The sequence below is a fragment of the Sceloporus occidentalis genome, unplaced genomic scaffold (genome assembly GCF_023333645.1).
Source record: "Sceloporus occidentalis isolate IW3139 unplaced genomic scaffold, rSceOcc1.0.p SCAF_282, whole genome shotgun sequence".
Taxonomy (NCBI): Eukaryota; Metazoa; Chordata; class Lepidosauria; order Squamata; family Phrynosomatidae; genus Sceloporus; species Sceloporus occidentalis.
This window is the reverse complement of record NW_028317262.1, coordinates 620741-648297: the sequence shown is the minus strand read 5'-3', so window position 1 is coordinate 648297 and position 27557 is coordinate 620741. Positions and strand designations below refer to the sequence as shown.

The window sequence follows — 27557 nt, the reverse complement described above, 5'->3', positions numbered from 1 at the left end:
ATGGCCGCTAAGGCGTTAGATCCGCCCACAGATGGTTTGGCAACAAAACTCAATGTGCCATATGTTCGCACATGCGCAGTGCGTGCTCTCGTCGTGAGCATGCGCATTGAGGGGATTCCCCCCGGCGCTGACAGAATGGTGGATAGTGGGAGCCGAGAGGTAGTGGGTATTTGGCTATGACACCCTGTGAAGGCGAGAGGTATTGGGTACAGGGTTTACTCTCCGTGAAGCCCAAAGGTAGTGGGTACATGGCGTTGACACCCTGGAGATCGATAGAACGGGTATAGGGTTGGTGAACACTGGAGTGAGCAGACGTAGTGGGTACAGGGCTGGACACGTTGTAGGTGGTAGAGGTGTACCCTCCATATCTCTGCAAGGCTCTCTTGGGCTGATCTGATTGTGTGAATAACCTGCAGCCACCAGGGGGTTAATATCAGCAGGAGGTACGTGCGGCAGCATTTACTCCCCAGCTGGGTCCTTTTGTGCTCCACTCATTGTTATTTTTGCACGTTGTGATTAGTGCATGTGATCCTCCCCGGCCTCTCCCTGCTCCCCGTCCGCTCCTCGTTTGCCCACTCCTCATCCGCTCCTCACCTTGCCGCACTCTCCCTGCTCCGCTCCTCTCCCTGTCTCGCTTTTCGTCCGCCCCTCTCTCTCCCCATCGGTGTCCTCGTCTGCTCCTCTCTCTCCCCGCCAGTCTCCTCGTCCCCTCCTCTCTCCCTGCTTCCCTACTCGTCCGCTCCTCTCTCTCCCCGCCACTCTCCTCGTCTGTTCTTCTCCCGCTCCCCTCACAGCCCTTGACCCACCGTGCTCCTCGTCCGCCCCTCTTCTCTATATATAAAGTGTTTGCTCTTTGATCCCAGGACCGCCGTGGTCTCTGCAGGGAGTCCATTCCTCTGGGAGAAGAGTCCTTTCTGAAGGCGTCGGTGACCATGAAGGACGGGAACCGGGTGTCTGAGAGGATCCTGGAGCTCACCCTGGAGATCATCTCCCTGCTGAGCGGAGAGGTGAGGGCTCTTTCTCGTGTAGAGGGTGATGTAGAGCATTTAGCGGCCCTCGATCAAAACAACGTGGCCAATGCCGTTATATGAAGGGCCCTATCAGAAATATTGCCCCACCCCGTGCTCCTCCTACCACCTCATACTGCTCTGCACCATGCTGACAAAGGGGCCACCATAACCTGTCCCACAAAATGGGCCATTTGGACCCCAAAGCCTCCTAGGACCCAGACACAGACAGCAGCGCGCCGGGTCGAGGAGACCGGCCTCCAGCTTGACCGGTCGCACGCTCGGGTATTCTTTGTACCCCCTGATGGGGGTGGGGGGTCATTAAGGAATAACATTAAACTCCATCCGAGTGACTCATTGCCCGGCCCGGAGCGTCACGTGGCGTCCTGGTTCTAGAAGATGGAGACAAGAAAGAGACAGCAGCAGGTCTTCCTGAGACATCTCCAAGGAGTAGAGCAAGATGTGGAGTCTGACAGTAACTGAGTCATCAGTCAGAGGGCTGTCCAGGAGGCCGGGGAGGACATACTCACTACTGATATGGAAGCTCCCATCAGGAACGTCCCGCGTCCACCTTATTAATTCCCTGAACCCCATCAGACGCTTCCGCCGCTCCCTCTTAACACCAATACTTTCCTAACATACAGGATTACATGATCGTGAGGAAGCCTGGCGGCCACGGCCCACACGGTGGATCAGACGGACCCCCCGGGACCCGGAGCCCCAGCCCGGTGCCTCCACCTCACTCGCTGACCCACGAGAGGAACCGCGAGCAGAAGATCCTGGAACTGACCAACAAGATGATGTCCCTGCTGACTGGAGAGGTGAGCGCTGCTGGGAACGGGACGTTATACAGTAACACCGAGGCGTGTGTCTGGATGGTGACGGCTCATTGTGTGTCTCAGGTTCCTGTGAGGTGTGATGATGTCACCGTCTATTTCTCCATGGAGGAGTGGGAGTATTTAGAAGGACACAAGGAGCTTTACAGGGACGTGATGATGGAGGCCCACCAGCCCCGCGGCTCTCCGGGTAAGTTATGATGGGGTGAGATACGGAGGGTGTTGTTGGGCGTCTCTTTATTTCATGTTATCGATGCTAATCTATTTCCAGATGGAGGAACGGAGGAGAGATCCGGACCCGAAGAGGTTCAGTGTTCGCATTCCTCTGAATTTCAGGGTGGAAACGTTCCGGATACTCCAAGAGAAAAGCAGAGCGAGTCTGGAACCCCCATCCAGAGCCAATCCGGTTCCTGCGAGAACTTAAGGATGAGAGGTCCGGGGACTGGGCGTTACGAGGAGGAGTATCCGGATGTCCAGGTTAAGGAGGAATTGGTAGTGTACGAAGTTGCCCCCTTCAGCAGCGATAATTCTGCCCCCGCGGTACATGCGCGGAACGAATACATATGCTCTCTCTTTAACGAGGCGCCCGCCCCGCACCACAGAAGGAATCTGGGGGAGAATAACGCGTTGGGGCAGAACCTCCCCAACGTGCTGGTCTGCCCCCGCTGCGGGGTGCAGTTACCCAGCAAGTCGGAGGTGATCATCCACCTGCGGTACCACACGGGGGAGAAGCAGATCTCCTGCCCCGACTGCGGCAAGAACTTCATCGCCAACTCGGACCTGGTCCGCCACCGGCGCCTCCACACCGGCGAGAAGCCCTTCTCCTGCCCCGAGTGCGGGAAGTGCTTCACGCGCAAGTTCTCGCTGGACACGCACCAGCGCATCCACAACGGGGAGAAGCCGTTCACCTGCGGGGAGTGCGGCAAGAGCTTCAGGGGCCGCGGGAACCTCGTGGCGCATCAGCGCATTCACAACGAAGACAAGCCCTACTCCTGCTCCAAGTGCGGCAAGTGCTTCAGACAGCGCTCCACCCTGCACAGCCACCAGATCTCGCACGTCAGGGAAGCCATCCAGTTGTTTTAAACGCCGGGGAGGAAAAACTTTGACTGTTCTTAAAGTGTTTTTATCCGGGACGAACGTTTTGACGCGTTGCTGTATCTTTAAGACATAAGCGCGGCCAGAAGGCCTCACAAGTCTGTTCCTCGGTTTGCCCCGTGATGCTGTGTCGGACTGCCCCAGGTGGGGTAACAGGATCAGACTGATAGGATGACGGAGATTTGTATTGGGACAAGAGCGCTAGCACCTGAGATGCTCCCAAGCGGGGGGGGGGGGGGGGGGGTATTAAGCGGCTGTCCGTTCTTCTTGGCTTGCGTCCGAAGAAGAGACCTCCGAGGCCCCCAAAAGATGATGTCCACGTTCTCTGTTATCGTAATGTTTCTGTCGTTTCTGTAAATTATTGGCTCTAAGTTATTATTAATACTGAAGTGCGGCCCCTAACAGCTCGGACTTTCACTTATTTATCCATTTCCTCCAAAATAAATTAACCAAAAATCTCCTTGAAATTCCGTCCGGTTCCCAGCGGCTTATAAACTGATTTTATTTATTTTAAATATTGGAATATCAGAAATTGGGGGGGGGGTTAAGTAATTTTTTTAACATAGAAATTTGTTGCTTTTTAAAAAAACAAAATTTAGGCTCCGTGGACAGCGACTGCCTAGATTGTTTACTAAATATATATTTTTAAAAAATTAGCTCCCCTCCCCCCATCAGCTGTCAATCATTTCTCTGCTTCACTCTCCATGCTGTCTGCCTCCCCCTCTCTCCGCAGCCTTCTGTCAGCCCAGCATGGGCTCCGGAGACGCAGCTGCCGAGTACCCCGTCGGGGGCAGCCTAGTACCCCGTCGGGGGCAGCCTAGTGACTCGTCAGCACAGGCCAGTACCACACCAGCGCGGGTCAGTACAAGTTACCCCCATCCAGCAGCCATCATTGTGCGGCATATATTCTTATGACATCATCACAGCGGTGCGTTTATTTGGCTAAATCCAAATGTGACACCATCCTAGCCGTGCTCGGGATCTGCGACCCCTTACTGAAAGAGTGGTAGATACATGGAACACACTTCCAGGGTTAAGAAAGCTTGGGATCGGCAGAAAGAAGCATAATCTATGTCTCCTATTATAAGGAAGCCCTCTACGTATAAAGGGCAATTCCAGTGAGATGCCACTGTGGTTTCCATGGTGACCGTTCAATTAGCCTGATGATAATGCGCAATCCCAATAATATTCTGCGGCAGACACCACAACAAAACCCATGTTCCAACAGTTGCCAGGCGTCCCAACACTGCACCCACTACTCCCCCCTTCTGGTTGTGGCTCACACACTGGCTAAGGAGCAGGGGGTCATAGAAGGGGCAGCGGATGATGGACTCCGGAAATACGGCGGTAGCAGAAGCTGGGCTCCGGAAGTTACTCGTGATTTCGATGGAAAAGATAGATGGAGCGGCCATTTTTAAAAAGGGCAGTAGGGATCGTTTATCGCCGATGGAACATGCACACAACAAAAATGGCGACTTTGGCCAGCTCAAAGACGCAGTGTTCCGTGCGTCTACACATGCGCAGTGAGGAGATCCCGGCACAGAGCAAGAGGACCCATCTTGGGATCCCCGAGGTGGTGGGTACAGGGCTGGGACGCACGGGGAACGTAGAGGCTGTGGGTTTGCACAGAGGTGCTGCTTACAGGGCTGTGGGTTTCTAGCTAAACGTTAGATCTGTATGTGAGGAGGAGGAGTGCACACAGGGAAGTGACACCAAGAGCTGGGGATGTTAAAGCCTCAGTGGTAATGCACATGCTGTCTGAGGGTGATGGGCGTGCTGCTTTATGTTAATGGCTGAAGATTAATTTGCCAGCAGGTGCCATTAGACTCCTCCCATCATTCTCAGCCGGGGCCCCCCAGACCCCTCGTCTGACACTGTAAGCCCCCTGTACCCAGCAGCCTCTCCGTGGGGTCCCAAGAGCCAAAGGCTCCATCGTGACTTGATACCCAGCATATCACCCGCGGGGGCATCTCTTACCCTCCCAGTACCCGCAACAGGAAGAGGTTAAATATTAAAGACCCCCCCAAAAGGATTCAGGGGGGGATTCTGGCAATACCCGGTTGGGGTAAATACTGCTGCGGTTTCATACCCCGTCCCTACATGGACTTCATTAGCATTGCCATAAAGTATCAGCTCCGGGGGAGTTCCGAAGGGACGCTGAGCGTGCGAGCGAGGGAGGGGTAAGTGTCCAGAATGTACCCCTAGAAGGGGGGCCGTACGTGGGCTGGTAGGGGCGAGAGCCTTAAAATAATCCTCAGGTCCTGTCCTGACCGTTATCCTCACAGCCGGATCAACCATTTAATTTATAAATATGTTTTGTTCTTTGATCTCAGGACCGCCGTGGTCTCTGCAGGGAGTCCGTTAGCTGGGAGAAGATCCCGTTCTGAAGGCGTCTGACCGGCTCGGTGACCATGAAGGACGGGAACCGGGTGTCTGAGAGGATCCTGGAGCTAACCCTGGAGATCATCTCCCTGCTGAGCGGAGAGGTGAGGTGGCCGTGATGTCACAGTTATGTTGGGTGTGGCTAGAACGAGAGACTTCTCTCCTATTATCCCTCCCCAGCGGTATCCATTTTTCCCAACATACAGAATTATACAATTGTGAAGAAGCCTGGCAGGAGTGACCTTATGTCAGACGGACCCCCCGGGACCCGGAGCCCCAGCCCGGTGCCTCCACCTCACTCGCTGACCCACGAGAGGAACCGCGAGCAGAAGATCCTGGAACTGACCAACAAGATGATGTCCCTGCTGACTGGAGAGGTGAGCGCTGCTGGGAACGGGACGTTATACAGTAACACCGAGGCGTGTGTCTGGATGGTGACGGCTCGTTGTGTGTCTCAGGTTCCTGTGAGGTGTGATGATGTCACCGTCTATTTCTCCATGGAGGAGTGGGAGTATTTAGAAGGACACAAGGAGCTTTACAGGGACGTGATGATGGAGACCCAGCAGCCCCGCGGCGCTCCGGGTAAGAGGAGGTTCGGAGTGGGCTTTGTGGGTCAGCTGTGGTTATCGGTGATCACCGTGTTTTTCCAGCAGGAGACGTGATGGACGGAGCAGAGAAGATCCAGAATTCACCGTATGAAATCTCCGATCGGGAGCAGACAGAAGACACGTCTCCTGAGGACGAGCAGATGTTGGTCCTGCTGGGGGATGGAGGAGCTCCAGCCGATGACGTCTCTGCACCGATGGATCATATAAAGGAGGAATATGCCTCGGATTATGCCGCGTCCGGACATATCGCGCCCAACGTGGAGATTTGCCCCGAATGCGGGCTCCGGTTACCCAACAAATCCCAGCTGATAATACATCTGAGGAACCACACCGGGGAGAAGCAGATTTCGTGTCCCGACTGCGAGAAGAAGTTTGTGGCGAATTCCAATCTAATCCGGCATCGCCGGCTCCACACAGGGGAGAAGCCGTTCTCCTGCCCCGAGTGCGGACAGCGCTTCACGCGCAAGTTCTCCCTCGTCAAACACCAGCGCATCCACAAAGGGGAGAAACCGTTCACCTGCGGGGAGTGCGGCAAGAGCTTCACGGGCCGGGGCAATTTCATCATTCACATGCGGATCCACACCGGCGAGAAGCCCTTCTCCTGCTCGGAATGCGGAAAGTGCTTCAGGGGCCGGGGAAATCTGGGCAAACATCTGCGGGTCCACATCGGGGAGAAGCCCTTCTGCTGCTCGACGTGCGGGAAGTGCTACAAGCATCGCTGCGCGCTGGAGGCTCACGTGATCTCGCACGCCGGCCTCTGCTCCACGGATCTCAACGAGGAAAATGTGTTTTCAGAGACGTGAGGGGCCGGGGGCACGAGGGATGAGCGTCCGGCGGGGGCACGAGGGATGAGCGTCCGGCGGGAGTGCTGGGAGTTTTTTGGTCTGAGTGTATAATTTATAAATAATAGACAGTTACTTAACGGTCTCACTGTCTCTCTGTGAATACAGATGCTTGGCCGGCCCCGTATAATGAATAGATAAACTGGGGCTACAGTCTTCTCACCGTTTGACTATGCATTATGCAGGGTCAGCCGGGGGCGGGGGGGTGACCCTCCCTTTAGTAAATAAATCATAGAGCGCACGGACGAGTGTGGTGTGAGGACGGGGGGGGTCGGGGTTTCTGGGAATAGAGAGAATGGATAAGGACACGAGGGCAGCGTGAGGACCGGATCAGGGATGGCGTTAAGAGAGACTGTCGAAGGAGTGCTGGACAGGAGGCTGAGGAAGGAGGAGGTCAGAGAGGGGCGGCGGGTAAATTAGACGCCAGACGCAGACTAGAAAACCCAAGGTCCAGCGTGCAGGCCAAGGGGGCCGGTATACAACAGCCAGACGTAATAAGGGGAGGAAAAAGAGTGAATGAGCAGGGGGAAGTTGGGAAAGCAGGAAGCCTGCACTGGGCGGGGAGGTTGAGTTGGAGGCCACCAGAGAAACGGGGAAGCCAGGAGCAGCGAGGCGATGGGGTCGGGAGCGACGCTCTCCCCGCGCCTTCCTGTTTTTGCTCCTGTGGGTAACGCTCTGCGGAGACGGATAACACCGGACGTATCCATCCCCTGCCAGCGGCCCCGCTACACTTCTTCCTGAACGTTTCTCTGGATAAAGTCCGGCGAGAGGGTCGGCCAGGCCTCAGCGGTCTCTTTCGGTGACAGTCGCAGACTGGGCGTCTGTGTTGATGGAGTGACCAGAGGGTTCAGGGCGTCCATTTTGGCCAAAGTTGTTTATTGCAATAGAAGAGATGGTCCCCGAGGGGGCGGACGAGAGATGGGCCCTGGGGGGGGCGGACGAGAGAAGGGCCCCGGGGGGCGGACGAGAGATGGGCCCCGAGGGGGCGGACGAGAGATGGGCCCCGAGGGGGCGGACGAGAGATGGGCCCTGGGGGGGGGCGGACGAGAGAAGGGCCCTGGGGGGGGGCGGACGAGAGACGGGCCCCGGGGGGACGGACAAGAGACGCACCCCTCACCAACCGCCGGGTCTGTACCTGTCAGATTATTAGCCCTGTGGTGCAGTAAGATCTGTCCCCTCCGTGGCAACGCAGCAACCTACAGCGCAAATAGCTTCTGCGTGAGGGACGACCTTTGGTTTCTACAGCAACCACTCCATATTTATACTGTATATCCTGATAACGAATGGCACCAACTTAATGTCCCATATGCCAGGTGACCCAGCACTGTGCCCACTACTCCTCCTCACAACTCCTGTTTCACCCATACACGAGGTGAGGGGTCACAGACACGGCTACAGCCCGGAGCGCTAAGTTTCGGCTCCAGGAACATGGCCGCGGTGCAATGTTTCTGGAGCGGAAACGGAAGCTGTCTAACGTTGCCATGTTGGATGAGGGCTATCCTCTTTTCAGTAATGGCAGAGCTGCGGGGTTTGTGACGTTATACCCCCGGTTCTCGCCGCTTCGCGTCTCATGTGATCACATCCCACACCTTTACCTCAAAGAGAACACGCCCTCACCTCCCGAACAAGTTAGGGCATACCCTCAAGAAAAATGGCGGCTCTGTCGCCCAGGCTGCTCTGCCGCGCATAAGCAGTTTGTGGTTTACGCGCAGCGAGGTGGTTCCGACAGGGAGCGATCTGCCTTGGAAACCAATAGGTATTGTATACAGGGCAGTGACACCCAACGGAGCCTAGAGGTAGTGGATACAAAGCTGTGTTACTAGAAGCAGGCAGGTGAGTCGTGTGAGATATTGAGCTCCAATCATCCTCTCTGGCTGGGAAGCATGGGAGTTGTAGTTTCATGGCTGCTGACAATCTTTCCACGGCACCATTGAGTGAGGCGCCCAGCCAGCCATATTCATGCTTCAGGAGTCTGGCTGAGCATTCTGGGTGTTGTAGTTTTTCTAAAGCCAGGTAGAGCTGTCCCCCGTTCCTCTGATTACAGGGTTAAGCAGGTGTTTCCGAGTGGGAGTCTGCCGCTCCACGCCCACACCTGCTCCTCCCACCCCCGCTATGCACCTGCTCCTCCCACCCCCGCTCCGCACCTGCTCCTCCCCCGGCTCCGCACCTGCTCCTCACTCGCTCCGCCCCTGCTCCTCCCCCGGCTCCGCACCTGCTCCTCCCCCGGCTCCGCACCTGCTCCTCACTCGCTCCGCGCCCGTTCCTCTCCCCGCCGGTTCCTTCACTGCTCTCTGATATAAATATAAGGGATTTTTGTTCTGTGATCCCAGGACCGCCGTGGTCTCTGCTGGGAGTCCGTTCCTGTGGGAGAAGAGTCCTTTCTGAAGGCGTCTGACCGGCTCGGTGACCATGAAGGACGGGAACCGGGTGTCTGAGAGGATCCTGGAGCTCACCCTGGAGATCATCTCCCTGCTGAGCGGAGAGGTGAGGGGCCGGTGTCTCTGGGGCCAGAACATGGATGTCGTTATGTCCACAAACTGCAGCTCAGATGTTTCTTTGCTCATCGATATTTCAATATCTTTCCCGATATACAGGATTATATGATTGTGAGGAAGCCCAGTGACTGCGTCCCACCCAGCGACGGCCCCCGTGTGTCAGACGGACCCCCCGGGACCCGGAGCCCCAGCCCGGTGCCTCCACCTCACTCGCCGACCCACGAGAGGAACCGCGAGCAGAAGATCCTGGAACTGACCAACAAGATGATGTCCCTGCTGACTGGAGAGGTGAGCGCTGCTGGGAACGGGACGTTATACAGTAACACCGAGGCGTGTGTCTGGATGGTGACGGCTCATTGTGTGTCTCAGGTTCCTGTGAGGTGTGATGATGTCACCGTCTATTTCTCCATGGAGGAGTGGGAGTATTTAGAAGGACACAAGGAGCTTTACAGGGACGTGATGATGGAGGCCCACCAGCCCCGCGGCTCTCCGGGTAAGAGGAGGTGTCACGTCTGGTTTGGTTGCACGTGCAGTCATGTGACTAAATCTTACACGTGTTGTGTTTTTTTTCTCTAAAATATGACTGTTTTTGAACATCCCAAACACTGGATTCACCCCTTCAATACCCCTCTGGAGTGACTGGAGATTTATGATCAGCAGCACCTCCCAAGCTGAATAATACCCCACGTGGATAGTTTTCTTTTTAATATAATTCTTGAACTTTGGATTTTTAATATTTGCAGTAGGTGGGACGCAGTGTATTTGCACATCTAATTTACATCTGTTTAAAAAAAAAAAAATTCCCATTTTTACTATAGATTTATTTTTTATAAATAAAATTTTATAAATTTTGACATCTTTAAAAAAAACTCAAGGGTCCCTTGGAACTGTATATAATACCCCTTATGATGTCATAATAACATAACCGGGGTCTGTTTAATTTTTTATGATTTTTGTTTGATTTTATTTAATTTTAGTTTTTTAAGTGTTTAATTTTTGTAAGCTTTTTTTAATATATATATTTGTAATTTTTCTAAATATTAATTTAAGTATTTTTTCCACGTTAATTCCCCCCCCCCCATTGCTGCTGATCACGTTGACAAGTAAGCAGGGCTCCATTGTAGTTCCTGTGATCAGCCTGCAGGGGGGGAGCTGTTCATCAGCGGCTTCAAGAAGGTCTGAAAGGGTTAATCATAGATGAGGTCCGGCTCATTAACACCTGTAGTCACAATATTTTTTTTCCTCCCCGAAGGAATGGGCAGATTGAGAGATAGAAAGATTCCGGATCCACGTTCCAGAGAAAAATCCACCGTCAGAATCTCCGGGGCGGAGCGCCTCGACCGGAAGAGGAAGCAGCAGAGCGAGGCGGCCCCCCGTGCGCAGAAGGAAGCGGTCTCGCTCCAGAACGGCGTTATCAGAGATCAGGCGCCGTCCAAAGCGGAATCCGCCACCCCCCATCAGAAAAGGAATAACCTGTGCGGAGCGGATCACCTGAGCGGCTCGCTGATTTGCCCCGAGTGCGGGGTGCAGTTGCCCAACAAGTCGGAGGTGATAATCCACCTGCGGCACCACACGGGGGAGAGGCAGTTCTCCTGCCCCGACTGCGGCAAAATCTTCATCACCAATTCCGACCTCGTCCGCCACCGGCGGATCCACACGGGCGAGAAGCCCTACGTCTGCCCCGAGTGCCACAAGTGCTTCTCGCAGAGGTCCACGCTGGTCACGCACCAGAAGGTCCACACGCAGGAGAAGCCCTTCACCTGCCCCCAGTGCGGCAACAGCTTCTCGCAGAAGTCCACGCTGGTTAAGCACCAGCGGATTCACACGGGGGAGAAGCCTTTCGCCTGCCCCGACTGCGGGAAACGCTTTGTCTGCAACTCCTCCCTCAAACGCCACCGGCTGTTCCACAGGGGAGCGGACGCCGGGGGGGCGGTGGTTCTCCTGCGGCGAGTGCGGGAAGGGCTTTAACCAGCATTATACTCTGATAAAGCATCAGCGGCTCCACTCTGACCTTCACCCATCCGACACCACTGAGCTGATGCTTTACGGCAAGTCCGTCCCTCCATAGGCCTTCATTAGTCAGAGAGTCCGACTGGGCAATCAAGACTGAGCCATTCTATTGTTCCCCAGAGGCAGTATGATAAGGAGTTAGGGGGTTGGTCTGATCACAGAGGGTCTCCTGTTTCTTTCCTGGCTCAAACACCACACTGAGACGACACTTTACGGCAGTGCTAAGGAAGTCTGTCTCTCCATAGACTTTCATTAGTCAAAGAGTCTAGATGGGCAATCAAGACCGAGCCATTCTATAGTCACCACAGGCGTTATGAAAAGGAGTCAGGTTGCTTGTCTGATAGACAGAGCTCAGGTAACGTGATCCCCTGTGACTTTCCACATTCAAACACCACACTGATAAGGCTTTACGGCAATGCTAAGGAGGTCCGCCCTTCCACTCTTATTAGTCAGAGAGTATGCTGGGCGATCAAGACTGAGCCATTCTATTGTTAGAAAGAAATGGCGGGAGCTGCTTTTAGAGCAAAGTTTTCTCTGATAAAATTTATTACCCCAATAAAATCATACTCCATACTCTGGAAGCGTCTGGCCCTCTAGTTCTGCCCTCATGCAAAGTGTACACTCAAGCTTTCTCAACTCTGCTCAGCTGTTCCACTTCCACTGGTAGTCTATTCCAGTTATCTACTACCCTCTCCGAACTGTATCGCATGTTGGGTTATTGACATTTCTCCTATGGCTGTGATTGGGACAGAGGCAATTTGTGGCCAACGGGTGCAGGGGGTGGCAAGTAATGGAGCCGATCCCTATTGGCTGCTCGATGAGCAGGTTAAAAGGGGAGGTCTGTGCCGAGTGCATTCCTTCAACCTAACGCAGCGTTAAATGCTGTCATATCCCTGCACCCAGCGGTATGGACAGGATAGGCCGGCCCACTTTACGGGTTTATGGAGATAGATTTTTTAGAATTGGCAAAACTTTATTTAGTTAGGTGCAATATACATTATATACGCTGTAAAGGCGATGTACCGCTAGCCCCATGTGTATCTGGGGCGGCGCCCCCTGCTGACAAGTCCTGAACATCATCCACATCTGTGCAGTCAGGTGGATTCTCTGGGGCTGGCGATACTCAGGAGATTAGGGACGCCTGGGGCAGGTCCTGTAGATGTCGCCCCCCCCACATACACACAAAAAAGTAATGTTGGCAAGAAAATGTATTTTACAAATTTGTAAAGTGTATGTCAAATGGAAAAAAACTAAAAAAATAAGACATTGACGGTGGTACAGAAAAACTCCCATCACTATATACTGAGCCAGACATTGATGGTATTACAGCATAACTCATATAACTATATACTGAACCAGACATTCACGGTGGTACAGCATAACTCCTATCACTATACACTGGGCCAGACATTGATGATGGTACAGCGTAACTACTATCACTATACACTGGGTCAGACATTGATGATGGTACAGAATAACTCACTATATACTGAGCCAGACATTGATGGTATTACAGCATAACTCCTATCACTATACACTGGGCCAGACATTGATGGTGGTACAGTGTAACTCCTATCACTATACTAGAAATTAATGGTGGTACAGCGCAACTCTCATCACTATACACTGAGCCAGATATTGACCCTGTGCCACCTCTACGCAGAAACAGCCTGCCTGTCCCTTCTCTGCCTTAGTCATCCATTCCCTTACATATCTTTTATTGGTCCACGGCCAGCCGAGCATCACTGGAGCCGCTCAGATGTTTAATGAGGGAGCGCAGCTTATCGCTGCGATGCCCACGCACTGTGGGAGGGTACTGTATTCCTGCGCAGGGGAAGCAGTAACCTGGGCGGCGCAAGAGAATTTCCTCATGCAGTGCGAGCGTTAGGCGGTCATCGGGCCCCGAGGTGCCACTCGTCAGGAAACCCCCGCCCCCCACTAGGTACGCTACTGGTCCTGGCGCCTTATACCTATTATTGCATTGGATTCGTATACCTCCAGCAGATTCCGTAGTGTAGTTACAAACCTGCCCCAAATATTGCCCTTCCCCTGCCCTGACTGTGCATCTCCATTTCTTCCCCCTGCACTTCTTCCAGCCCTAATTCCCCTTCCCCATATTGCCCTGCCCCCCCCCCCCTGACTGCGCATCCCCCATACTGCCCTGCCCCTTACCCTGACTGCACATCCCCCTACTGCCCTGCCCCCTGCCCTGACTGCGCATCCACCTACTGCCCTGCTCCTGCCCTGACTGCATGCCCTTGAGGTTCTGAGGAGTTACACACCAGTATACAAGCCCAGACACCCAGTACAGGTGTCCTAGGATAGAAGGGGAGGGGCTTATAGTAGTCGGTGTTATTAAGCACCTCGTAACCCCGCCCATCTCAGTCCCGGGACGTCTGTAGGAAAAAGGTGAGAATTTATTGATCAATAAACATGGAACGGTCTCCCAGTAGCGGCGGTGCTAATGTTCGTGTCATCTTTAATTAGTATAATTGCTGTATTGCTTTTAAATATCAGCAGGAGACCGTAGAGACCTGCGCTCCTCCCCCTACCGTTTCCCAGCAACAACTCTGAAAAGGCCACACTGTGTGAGCTGCCGGCGGCCATATTGGGAAGCAGGAGATGACGTCAGTGGCCGCTTCTGGCAGGAAGTGATGATGTAAAAGGAGCCGCAAAACAAGAGCCTCTGCTGGGTTTCTCTTCTAGCCGCGAGGTGCAGATTTTGGGAACCGGGTCAGTGTGGAGGCCGGGGATCGGACAGCTGCCCCTGGGGTAAGATCTGGGGGCAGTTTAGTTAAAGGGGGCAGTTGCTGTGCTGTGTGGGGTATATATGGGGTATCTGGGGGGTAGTTTAATTACAGGGGGCAGTTGCTGTGCCATGTGGGGTATATATGGTGTATGGGGAGTAGTTTAGTTACAGGGGCAGTTGCTATGCTGGGTGGGGTATATATGGCGTATCGGGGGGTAGTTTAGTTGCAGGGGTCACTTGCTGTGCTGGGTGGGGTATATGTGGGGTATCTGGAGGTAGTTTAGTTACAGGGGCAGTTGCTATGCTGGGTGGGGTATCTGGGGGTAGTTTAGGTACAGGGAGCAGTTGTTGTGCCATGTGGGGTTATTAAATATGGCAAGGTAGGCATTCAGCATGTTACGGGTTAACTGCCCTTGCTCACCTTTTCGGGGGGGAAGCAGGCACGCTTGCGGGTGAGGAGCGGCGGGGCACTTGTGGGGGAGGGGAGGTGGGATCCATTCATGATGTTGGAAGGTGAAAATGTGTTTGTCGTGTAAGTGGCGTGCCAGGCGCTGATTGTCTGAGTTGGCGACCAATCCCGTTGGCTGGATCATCGGGGAGAGCAAAGTGATTGGGCCGTCACGTTGAGTCTGGAGACCCAGGCCGGCTGGAGGGGACGACAGGATTATGTCGTAGATGCTCGGGGGGGACGACATGGATTGTTCTCCGAAGCCTCCCCTGGGCTTCTCGGGTGGGGGTCTCGGAAGGTCCATGGGACGTCCGTCTCTAACTCCCTCGCTTCCCGTAAAAAGGAACTGACTCCCGGTTCCGTTGTGTTCTTTTCCTCGCAGGCTCCGGATCCGACACCCAGCGGAGCTTCTGTGTGTTTTCATGGAAGATCTTCTCGCTCATCGAGTCTGGAGAAGATCCAGGACGGCCCGAAACGAGAGCGTTGGGTGTAAAGAACGGCCGATGAGACGGAAGATCCTGCGCGGGTTCTGAGATGGATGGGGGGGCCGCAGGGAAGCCCCTCGCGTGTTACGAGTGCGGGGAATGCTTCTCCACGGAGATCACGCTTCACAATCACGAGAAGAGCCACGGCGGCCTGAAGCCCTTCGTCTGCCTGGAATGCGGAAGATGCTTTGTGACCAAGTCCAAACTCGTGGTGCATGGGGCGTTCCACTCGGGGGAGAGGCCGTTCGCGTGCTCCCAGTGTGAGAAGTGCTACCCCTCGAAGAACTCGCTCAACAACCATGTGAGGAAGCATCGCGGCGTGAAACCCTTCCCGTGTGTGGAGTGCGGGAAAATGTTCTTTGCCAAGTCGGAGCTCCTCAGGCACGGGCGCTATCACACGGGAGAGAGGCCCTTCTCGTGCTCCACGTGCGGGACGTGCTTCTTCTCTAGGCAGGAGCTCGACATCCACGAGCGCCGTCACACGGGAGAGCGGCCCTTCGCGTGTCCAGAGTGCGGAAAACACTTCATCTCCAAGGCCAAGCTGAGTCTGCACGAGAGATACCACACCGGGGAGGGGCTGCTCACGTGTGCCGAGTGCGGGAAGTGCTTCAACAGGAAGGAGAACTTTGACAGGCACAGGCAGACGCACACGGGCGAGAGGCCCTTCACGTGTCCGGAGTGCGGAAGGTGCTTCTTCACCAAGGCGCACCTCGACATCCACGTGCGCCGTCACACCGGAGAGAGACCGTTCCCGTGCTCCGAATGCAAGAAGTCCTTCACCACCAAGTTCGGCCTCACCTTGCACCAGAGGACTCACACCGGGGAGAAGCCATTCTTGTGTCCCAAGTGCGGGAAGTATTTCACCACCAAGTCGGAGCTGCGGAGGCACGAGAGACATCACACGGGGGAGAAGCCTTTCGCTTGTTCCGAGTGCGACAAATGCTTCCCCACCAAGGCGGAGCTCACCACGCACGTGAAGTTCCACACGGGGGAGAGACCCTTCGAGTGTTCGGAATGCGGAAGGTGCTTCTGTCACAAAGGACACCTCAACAAGCACTTGCGATGTCACACGGGGTAGAGGAGCGCGTCATGGGGGGGGGCTGTCCTTCGACTCTCCTTCGTTCTGCTTAGAGAGAGACCTTTTAATTAGATACGGTAGGGAGAACACTATGCAAGGAGAACATTTTAGGGGGAAAATGATTAGTTTTAGATTTAAAAAAGGCACTAATCGGAAATGTATTTTTTTATTGACCAATGACCTTTAAAATAAAAATCTCATGAGAAAGAGTTTGCCGATCTCTGGTGCTGGAGGGCGGAGCCCTCTGTATTGGGGGCTCACTGGTGTCAGAGCCATTGCTAGAAGGTCGGTGTCCGGGGGGCTCCGGCGGAAGAAGGTTACTGTGGTGAGGTGGGGGCCCATCTGCTACAAGGAGTGTGGAGTGGTAGAAGGAAGAGCCAACGAGGCCTGCCACGGACAGACGGCCGCACCGAGGCAGCCCCCCCCGCAGAGCTCTGTGTGCCCTCAAAACATTATAGTTCAGCAGCTGCCTGTTATTTACACCAAAAGCAAAAGGAGAAATGAAAAGGTTTGGGGGCCCAGAATGCTGCACTTAACAAATTCTCAGAAGGCTACTGGGGAGGGGGTGCTTAATTGGGGGCAAAACAGGAGACAGAATGGGTAAGGTGTGTGTGTGTGTTTTAATTGAAAAAAGTAAATGTACAGCCCCCCCCCCCAACAAAAAGCACCGGGCTGCTAAAGCATTCCATACTCTCAAACGTCTGCTCCTCCACCCAGAGACCGATTAACCCTTTGTTCTGGAGGTGGAGGAACAGGAGCCGCGCTCTTCTGCCCAAGAATTTTCCATCATTTTATTGTTGGAGGAATGGATCACAAGTCCGGTTATGATGTATGGTGGAACCCTATCAGTCACAATAACTCATTTTCCTTTTATCGTCCCTCCCGTTTCGCCACATCAATTATTCTTGCATTTATGAATTTCTTGTAAATTATGAAGTCGTAGATATGTCACACTCGCTGCTTATGACTGAATACCACGGACTTCACAATTTCTTCCAAACAGCGTAAGTCGTGCCGCCATATTTGTATTCTTTTTGTAGGGTGCGCTTTCCCCGTTGATTATGAATATATGTGTTGGATATGAAGAAATGGTTTTCCTGACTGCTAGTGGTCACTTAGCATAACAGAAGAATCTATCATCTATGAGGGGATCCAGGCATGGTGGATTATTCAGCAAGTAGACATAGAGGCACCTCCTCTGTAATGTTTCACAACTTGCGGAGGGCCAGGGTTGGAGTCCCAGCTTCAAAAAACAAATTCATGTTAAGACCTTTTAGCACCACATGCCTATACAATCGAATTAACCCCTTTAATGCTGAAATTGGCCATACCATCTCTACCAGGTAGCAAGTCAATGTATGTACTACACAAGTCGGCGTGACACTCGTAGCCAAACGCTGGACCAGAGACGGGCTCTTTCTAGATCTCATTACATCGTAGCTCTTCCTTCTAACTCCGGCAGTCCAATGACTGCTTTCCCCGTCTGCATCCCGCGTGGTCTTCAGGACAAGCCACTTTGGCAATGGCTTCCAAAAGCCAGAAGGTTCAGGCGGACCGCCAGCTCCATACTTCCTCCCCAGAATCTAGTTGTCCACCCCGCACCTCCATGGAGCCCCTTTTGGTATTTCTCCCCTGCAACCAATGAGCTTTCTAGACCCTGATCCCATTCCGAAGACGTTCCGTGTATCTGCACCTCATGCTGGAGAGGAAGATGAATATCGTGAAGTCTCGTTTCCGTGAGAAGGTTCTCCAGCACCTGGTCTGGCTGTGATCCTGGGGAAAGCTCCTGGGTTCCAGCGTCCGACGGCCTCGCTCCTCGTTTAATCCACACCCGTCACGCATATTTTCCTGCTTGGCCGGAAGGGTCCCTCCTCTGCCCGATCATTGAGGAGGGGGCACTCTTAGCGCTTCATATCAGGACTCTCCTGCGCAAAGTGGGACAGTTGGGAAGCTTGTGTCTAGGCAAGAAAACTAGACTGACGGATGGATAGTCGCCCAGGAGCCGAACGGCTTCACAGGCTGGTGTCTGCGGTGGCAGAAGAGTAATCGAAGGCAGCGAGCCACGGTCGTGCACGGTGGGAACCAGAATACAACACAGAGAGGCAGCCAGGGGCAGTAACCCGGGACCCCAGACGCGTCGCCCGGATCAGACCTGGCCCCCCGGACGAGTCGCCCGCATCAGAGCCGGCACCCCGGACGAGTCGCCCGGATCAGACCCGGCCCCCCGGACGAGTCGCCCGCATCAGAGCCGGACCCCCGGACGAGTCGCCCGGATCAGACCCGGCCCCCCGGACGAGTCGCCCGCATCAGACCCGGTAACAGAGCCCGGAGAGGCCGTGAGGTACGAAGCCGCAGTCACTTCTCCTTGGACTCCATTTTTGAGATAGAATCCATCATTCAGTCAGGTAGCCAGAGACCCCTCACTCTCATCACTCTCAGCCAGACACAGGCAGGCCCCCGGCCTCCATCCTCTCTGCGGTCACGGGAGGTGCTGAAAGGGTTAAAATACTGACACACACACACACACATCCCTGCCAATAGATTTAACCCTTTACTCCACCAGCCTGTCACACGGGGTTAATGGGGGAGCTGGCATAGGGCGGGAAGGTGCAGGATACACACCGCCAGTGCACAGAGAGTGGGGAGATTTCTGAAAGATTGGCACCTGATTGGACACTGAATTACACATCCGTTGCCTAACAACAAATATGAAAGGAATCCAATTGGCCGCACAGAGTGATCTGCCGGCGGCCATATTAGGAAGCAGGAATTACGTCACTTCTGGCAGGAAGTGATGAGGAGAAAGTAGCCGGAACACGAGAGCCACTGCTGGGATTATCTTCCGTCCCTGAGGGTAAGATCTGGGGGCAGTTGCTGTGCTGTGTGGGGTATATATGGTGTATCTGGGGGTAGTTTAGTTACAGAGGGCAGTTGCTGTGCTGTATGGGGTATACATGGTGTATGGGGGGGGGTAGTTTAGTTACAGGGGGCAGTTGCTGTGCTGTGTGGGTATATATGGGGTATTTGGGGGTAGTTTAGGTACAGGGGGCAGTTGCTGTGCTGTGTGGGTATATATGGGGTATTTGGGGGTAGTTTAGTTACAGGGGGCAGTTGCAGTGCTGTGTGGGGTATATATGGTGTATCTGGGGGGTAGTTACAGGGGGCAGTTGCTGTGCTGTGTGGGGTATATATGGGGTATCTGGGGGGTAGTTTAGTTACAGGGGGCAGGTGCTGTGTGGGGTATATATGGGGTATCTGGGGGGTAGTTTAGTTACAGGGGGCAGGTGCTGTGTGGGGTATATATGGGGTATCTGGGGGTAGTTTAGTTACAGGGGCAATTGCTGTGCCGTGTGGGGTATATATGGGGTATGTGGGCGTTTAGTTACAGGGGGCAGTTATTCATTTGGCGGAGGGGTTAACCATTTGTGTTACATTTGCTTGAGCCTGGGGGGTGGAGTGGCATGGGGCATTTTTTTTTATTAAATATGAAGAAATAGTTTACATGAATTTCTTTCATTTTTTTTCTTTTGGGGGTCGCCTTATAATCGAGTAAATACGGTAATTCTGTTTATCTTTCCTCTTTAATTGATCTGGTTTCATTCGTGTTTCTTCTCCAGCAGGTCCCTTCTGGGAGGAAAATGGTGGATTGTTTCGCGCCTTGTCGTCCTCGCGTCGCGTCTGAAGGGTTTTATGCAAATCTTTGAAGTCGAAAATCCTAAAACTAGACAGAAGTTTCCAAAAACCCCACAGAAAGAACATTCCGGAGAGAGACAGTCTAAAAACTCCACGGAAAGAGCATTCCGGAGAGAGACAGTCCAAAAACTCCACGGAAAGAACATTCCGGAGAGAGACAGTCCAAAAACCCCACGGAAAGAACATTCCAGAGAGAGAGAGACCAAAAACACCACGGAAAGAACATTCCAGAGAGAGAGAGACCAAAAACACCACGGAAAGAACATTCCGGAGAGAGAGAGTCCAAAAACTCCACGGAAAGAACATTCCGGAGAGAGAGAGTCCAAAAACCCCACGGAAAGAACATTCCGGAGAGAGAGAGAGTCCAAAAACTCCACGGAAAGAACATTCCAGAGAGAGAGAGTCCAAAAACTCCACGGAAAGAACATTCCGGAGAGAGACAGTCCAAAAACCCCACGGAAAGAACATTCCGGAGAGAGAGAGAGTCCAAAAACTCCACGGAAAGAACATTCCGGAGAGAGAGAGAGAGAGAGTCCAAAAACTCCACGGAAAGAACATTCCAGAGAGAGAGAGACCAAAAACACCACGGAAAGAACATTCCGGAGAGAGTCCAAAAACTCCACGGAAAGAACATTCCAGAGAGAGAGAGAGAGAGTCCAAAAACTCCACGGAAAGAACATTCCAGAGAGAGAGAGAGAGAGAGTCCAAAAACTCCACGGAAAGAACATTCCAGAGAGAGAGAGAGAGAGTCCAAAAACACCACGGAAAGAACATTCCAGAGAGAGAGAGACCAAAAACACCACGGAAAGAACATTCCAGAGAGAGAGAGTCCAAAAACTCCACGGAAAGAACATTCCGGAGAGAGACAGTCCAAAAACCCCACGGAAAGAACATTCCGGAGAGAGAGAGAGTCCAAAAACTCCACGGAAAGAACATTCCAGAGAGAGAGAGAGAGAGTCCAAAAACTCCACGGAAAGAACATTCCAGAGAGAGAGAGAGAGTCCAAAAACACCACGGAAAGAACATTCCGGAGGGAGCCCTACATTCTCTGCTTCGTTTGCTACAGAAGCGTTGGTAGAAAGGGAAGCCTCCGTCTCGCAGGTTCTGAACGTCTTCCCAGCCGAGACGCGTTCCTCATGGCCGAGCGAGTAAGCGAGAAGCCCAGTGTATGCATTCAGTGCGGGGAGCCCTTCCAGGCGAGGGAGGGTCTGCGGGCGCGGGAGAGAGTGCACTGTCCTCAGTGCGTGACCCCTAAGAAAGAGCGCGGGGAGAGAGCGCCCGCAGAGAAGAAGTCTTATCCGTGTCCCGAATGCGACCGATGTTTCAGCATTAAACCGAATCTCAACAGACACGTGGGGAAGCACATCGCCCTGCAGCAGAAGCCCTTCCCGTGCCCCGAATGCGGCAAATGTTTCCCCAGGAAGCGGTACCTCTGGAAACACGTGAAGCGCCACGTGGGGGAGAAGCGCTTCGCCTGCACGGAATGCGACAGAAGTTACAACGAGAGGGGGCAGCTCGTCGACCATCAGCGCGTTCACACGGGGGAGAAGCCGTTCGAGTGCTCCGAGTGCGGCAAGGCCTTCGCCTGGAAGGAGTCGCTTCGCGCGCACCTGAGACTTCACATCGGGCTGAGACCCTTCGCGTGTGCCGAATGCGGCAAATGTTTCGCCATGATGGGGGATCTCCATAAACACGAGAGAACGCACACTGGAGAGAGGCCGTTTCCGTGCCCCGAGTGCGGCAAACGTTTCGGCACGCGGGGGAACCTCCGCAAACACGAGAAAACCCACACGGGGGACAAGGCCTTCCCGTGCACCGAGTGCGAGCAGTCTGCCCCTACGACGGCCAAGCTCTGCAAACACGCGCGCATGCACACGGGAGAGAGGCCGTACAAGTGCCCCGAGTGCGGGAAGACGTTCGCCGTCCAGATAAAGCTCACCGAGCACGAGCGCATGCACACCGGAGAGAAGCCCTTCAAGTGCCCCGAGTGCGGGAAGTGTTTTGCCAAGAAGCAATACCTCAGCTCCCACGTGAGATTTCACACCGGGCTGAAGCCCCTCTCCTGCTCGGAATGCGGCAAACGCTTTGCCACGAGGGGCGAGCTCCAAGACCACCAGAGAATTCACACGGGGGAGAAGCCGTTCATCTGTCCCGAATGCGGGAAATGCTTCGCCTTGAGGTCCAGCCTCCGCAGCCACAAGAAAACCCACGTGGAAGAGAAGCCCTTCGCGTGCGCCGACTGCGGGAAAGGCTTCACCACCTTGGGCAACCTCCAAACACACCAGAAGATCCACACGGGGGAGAAGCCCTTCACGTGCGCCGAATGCGGGAAAGGCTTTATCATAAAGGCAAAGCTGCTGGACCACGAGAGAATTCACACCGGGGAGAAACCGTTCTGCTGCTCCGAGTGCGGGAAACGCTTCAACAAGAAGGAGATCCTCAACAAACACCTGAAGCTCCACGCGGGCGCCAAGCCCTTCCCGTGTGTCCAATGCAGAATGTATTTCGCCACGAAAGCCGAGCTGGCCCGGCACGAGCCGCTTCACAGCAAGGAGTTCTCGTGCCCCACGTGCGGGAAATGCTTCACCAGGAGGTCCCTGATCGCCCGGCACGCCAAGCTTCACGAGCGCTAGAGCCCCGCTAGAGGCTGTAGGTTGCCCTTGATGAGGACGCTTGAGCCCTCGCGCGCTCTGTTGGCGGCCGCCCCATGTGCTGTAGCGTATGCGGAAGTCGAGTGCCAGCTTTTAATGTTGTTGTTGTTTTGTTTGGGGGGATAGAAATGCATTTAGCGATGTTAAGGACCCCCCCCCACGCGTTTCCTGCCCCCGGCTGCTCGCGTAGAAGTTGTTATATTCCTGAATGAGGCCCCCGTGGAGAGAGTCTAGAAACATGTCTCCGTAATAAAGGTGCTTTATCCGTCCTTCTAAAGGGTTCCGTCGCTTCTTGAATACATCGGATACTCGCCCGGTGTGCAGACCGGATTCCTGTCCCAGACCCTCCTGTGTCACGTTACGGGGGGCAAAGAAGGGCCAGTCTAGCCTGGGGCGCGCTCCTTCGTGTTACAGGATTACAATGTCCAGGCTGGATACATGGGAAACCACGTGCTCGTCGTCATGGAAACGTGTCCTGAATGGGATTCTGTGCCATAAAGCTGGTCAGAGATTACCCCAGGCCCCGGAGAGAGAATATCGCATACACTCGCGGTAAAAGCAACTCGAAGTAATGGCTTCGGCTTCTCCGTGGATGTCCAGATCCGGGGGCCGCTGGGAAACGCGTCGGACGCTGAGGGGACGGGTCACGCAATGTGTGTAGTACGGCAGGCTGACGCTTCAGAGTGTGTGTGGATATGGCCGTGTGAGTTGGCTTATCGTGTGTGTGGTATGTGTGGAAATGATAGAATATTTGTATGTGTTTGTATGTTTGCGTGTGTCGGTATGGTAGTGTGTTTGAATGTTTGCGTGTGTCTGGGTAGGGTAGTGTGTTTGAATGTTTGCGTGTGTCTGGGTAGGGTAGTGTGTTTGAATGTTTGCGTGTGTCTGGGTAGGGTAGTGTGTTTGAATGTTTGCGTGTGTCTGGGTAGGGTAGTGTGTTTGTATGTTTGCGTGTGTCTGGATATGGTAACGTTTGTATGTCTGTGTCCGGGTCACACAGATCCCCCGCACCCGGGGCCCGTCAGCAACACGCGGTCACCGGAGATACCCCGAGCGCCAGACTGCGAAGATGGAACCGATGATTCTTGTACTGAACGGGGTATATTCTCTGGCGGGGCCCCTCAGCGGTCAGTTCTGGGGCCCCTCAGGGGTGGGTACGATGTTACTCTTAATATTACAGAAGCTGCTAATGGTCGGCTCCGTCTCGCTGCCGATTACAGAACGGTCTCCAGCGGGAGAGCCAGAAGAGAGAGAGAAGTGTCTATATAACACATCCCTACACTCTGTATACATTATACACGCGCTATATGTGTCTATATAACACATGCCTACACTCTGTATACATTATACACGCTATATGTGTCTATATAACACATGCCTACACTCTGTATACATTATACACGCGCTATATGTGTTCTATATAACACGTCCCTACACTCTGTATACATTATACACGCTATATGTGTTCTATATAACACATCCCTACACTCTGTATACATTATACACGCGCTATATGTGTCTATATAACACATGCCTACACTCTGTATACATTATACACGCGCTATATGTGTTCTATATAACACGTCCCTACGCTCTGTATACATTATACACGCGCTATATATGTTCTATATAACACGTCCCTACACTCTGTATACATTATACATGCGCTATATGTGTCTATATAACACATCCCTACACTCTGTATACATTATACACGTGCTATATGTGTCTATACAACACGTCCCTACACTCTGTATACATTATACACGCGCTATATGTGTCTATACAACACGTCCCTACACTTTGTATACATTATACACGCGCTATATGTGTCTATATAACACATGCCTACACTCTGTATACATTATACACGCGCTATATGTGTTCTATATAACACGTCCCTACACTCTGTATACATTATACACGCGCTATATGTGTCTATATAACACATGCCTACACTCTGTATACATTATACACGCGCTATATGTGTCTATATAACACATGCCTACACTCTGTATACGTTATACACGCGCTATATGTGTCTATATAACACGTCCCTACACTCTGTATACATTATACACGCGCTATGTGTCTATACAACAAGTCCCTACACTCTGTATACATTATACACGCGCTATATGTGTCTATATAACACATCCCTACACTCTGTATACATTATACACGCGCTATGTGTGTCTATACAACAAGTCCCTACACTCTGTATACATTATACACGCGCTATATGTGTCTATATAACACATCCCTACACTCTGTATACATTATACACGCGCTATATGTGTCTATATAACACATCCCTACACTCTGTATACATTATACACGCGCTATATGTGTTCTATCTAACACGTCCCTACACTCTGTATACATTATACACGCTATATGTGTTCTATACAACACGTCCCTACACTCTGTATACATTATACACGCGCTATATGTGTCTATATAACACATCCCTACACTCTGTATACATTATACACGCGCTATATGTGTCTATACAACACGTCCCTACACTCTGTATACATTATACACGCGCTATATGTGTTCTATCTAACACGTCCCTACACTCTGTATACATTATACACGCTATATGTGTTCTATATAACACATCCCTACACTCTGTATACATTATACACGCGCTATATGTGTCTATATAACACATGCCTACACTCTGTATACATTATACACGCGCTATATGTGTCTATATAACACATGCCTACACTCTGTATACATTATACACGCGCTATATGTGTTCTATATAACACGTCCCTACGCTCTGTATACATTATACACGCGCTATATATGTTCTATATAACACGTCCCTACACTCTGTATACATTATACATGCGCTATATGTGTCTATATAACACGTCCCTACACTCTGTATACATTATACACACGCTATGTGTCTATATAACACGTCCCTACACTCTGTATACATTATACACGTGCTATATGTGTCTATACAACACGTCCCTACACTCTGTATACATTATACACGCGCTATATGTGTCTATACAACACGTCCCTACACTTTGTATACATTATACACGCGCTATATGTGTCTATATAACACATGCCTACACTCTGTATACATTATACACGTGCTATATGTGTCTATATAACACGTCCCTACACTCTGTATACATTATACACGCGCTATATGTGTCTATATAACACATGCCTACACTCTGTATACATTATACACGCGCTATATGTGTCTATATAACATGTCCCTACACTCTGTATACATTATACACGCGCTATGTGTGTCTATACAACAAGTCCCTACACTCTGTATACATTATACACGCGCTATATGTGGTCTATACAACACGTCCCTACACTCTGTATACATTATACACGCGCTATATGTGTCTATATAACACATCCCTACACTCTGTATACATTATACACGCGCTATATGTGTCTATACAACACGTCCCTACACTCTGTATACATTATACACGCGCTATATGTGTTCTATCTAACACGTCCCTACACTCTGTATACATTATACACGCTATATGTGTTCTATATAACACATCCCTACACTCTGTATACATTATACACGCGCTATATGTGTCTATATAACACATGCCTACACTCTGTATACATTATACACGCGCTATATGTGTCTATATAACACATGCCTACACTCTGTATACATTATACACGCGCTATATGTGTTCTATATAACACGTCCCTACGCTCTGTATACATTATACACGCGCTATATATGTTCTATATAACACGTCCCTACACTCTGTATACATTATACATGCGCTATATGTGTCTATATAACACGTCCCTACACTCTGTATACATTATACACACGCTATGTGTCTATATAACACGTCCCTACACTCTGTATACATTATACACGTGCTATATGTGTCTATACAACACGTCCCTACACTCTGTATACATTATACACGCGCTATATGTGTCTATACAACACGTCCCTACACTTTGTATACATTATACACGCGCTATATGTGTCTATATAACACATGCCTACACTCTGTATACATTATACACGCGCTATATGTGTTCTATATAACACGTCCCTACACTCTGTATACATTATACACGCGCTATATGTGTCTATATAACACATGCCTACACTCTGTATACATTATACACGCGCTATATGTGTCTATATAACACATGCCTACACTCTGTATACATTATACACGCGCTATATGTGTTCTATATAACACGTCCCTACACTCTGTATACATTATACACGCGCTATATGTGTCTATACAACACGTCCCTACACTCTGTATACATTATACACGCGCTATATGTGTTCTATCTAACACGTCCCTACACTCTGTATACATTATACACGCGCTATATGTGTCTATACAACACGTCCCTACACTTTGTATACATTATACACGCGCTATATGTGTCTATACAACAAGTCCCTACACTCTGTATACATTATACACGCGCTATATGTGGTCTATACAACACGTCCCTACACTCTGTATACATTATACACGCGCTATATGTGTCTATATAACACATCCCTACACTCTGTATACATTATACACGCGCTATATGTGTTCTATCTAACACGTCCCTACACTCTGTATACATTATACACGCGCTATATGTGTTCTATATAACACGTCCCTACACTCTGTATACATTATACACGCGCTATATGTGTTCTATATAACACGTCCCTACACTCTGTATACATTATACACGCACTATATGTGTCTATATAACACGTCCCTACACTCTGTATACATTATACACGCGCTATATGTGTCTATATAACACATCCCTACACTCTGTATACATTATACACGCGCTATATGTGTCTATATAACACGTCCCTACACTCTGTATACATTATACACGCGCTATATGTGTCTATACAACACGTCCCTACACTCTGTATACATTATACACGCGCTATATGTGGTCTATACAACACGTCCCTACACTCTGTATACATTATACACGCGCTATATGTGTCTATATAACACATCCCTACACTCTGTATACATTATACACGCGCTATATGTGTCTATACAACACGTCCCTACACTCTGTATACATTATACACGCGCTATATGTGTTCTATCTAACACGTCCCTACACTCTGTATACATTATACACGCGCTATATGTGTTCTATATA

General features: G+C 51.7%; 1 pseudogene; it reads left to right on the top strand.

Annotated features, from left to right (window-relative positions):
• LOC149275533 (uncharacterized) lies at nt 1-22361 on the top strand (annotated as a pseudogene).
• Nucleotides 22362-27557: the final 5196 nt, after the last annotated feature.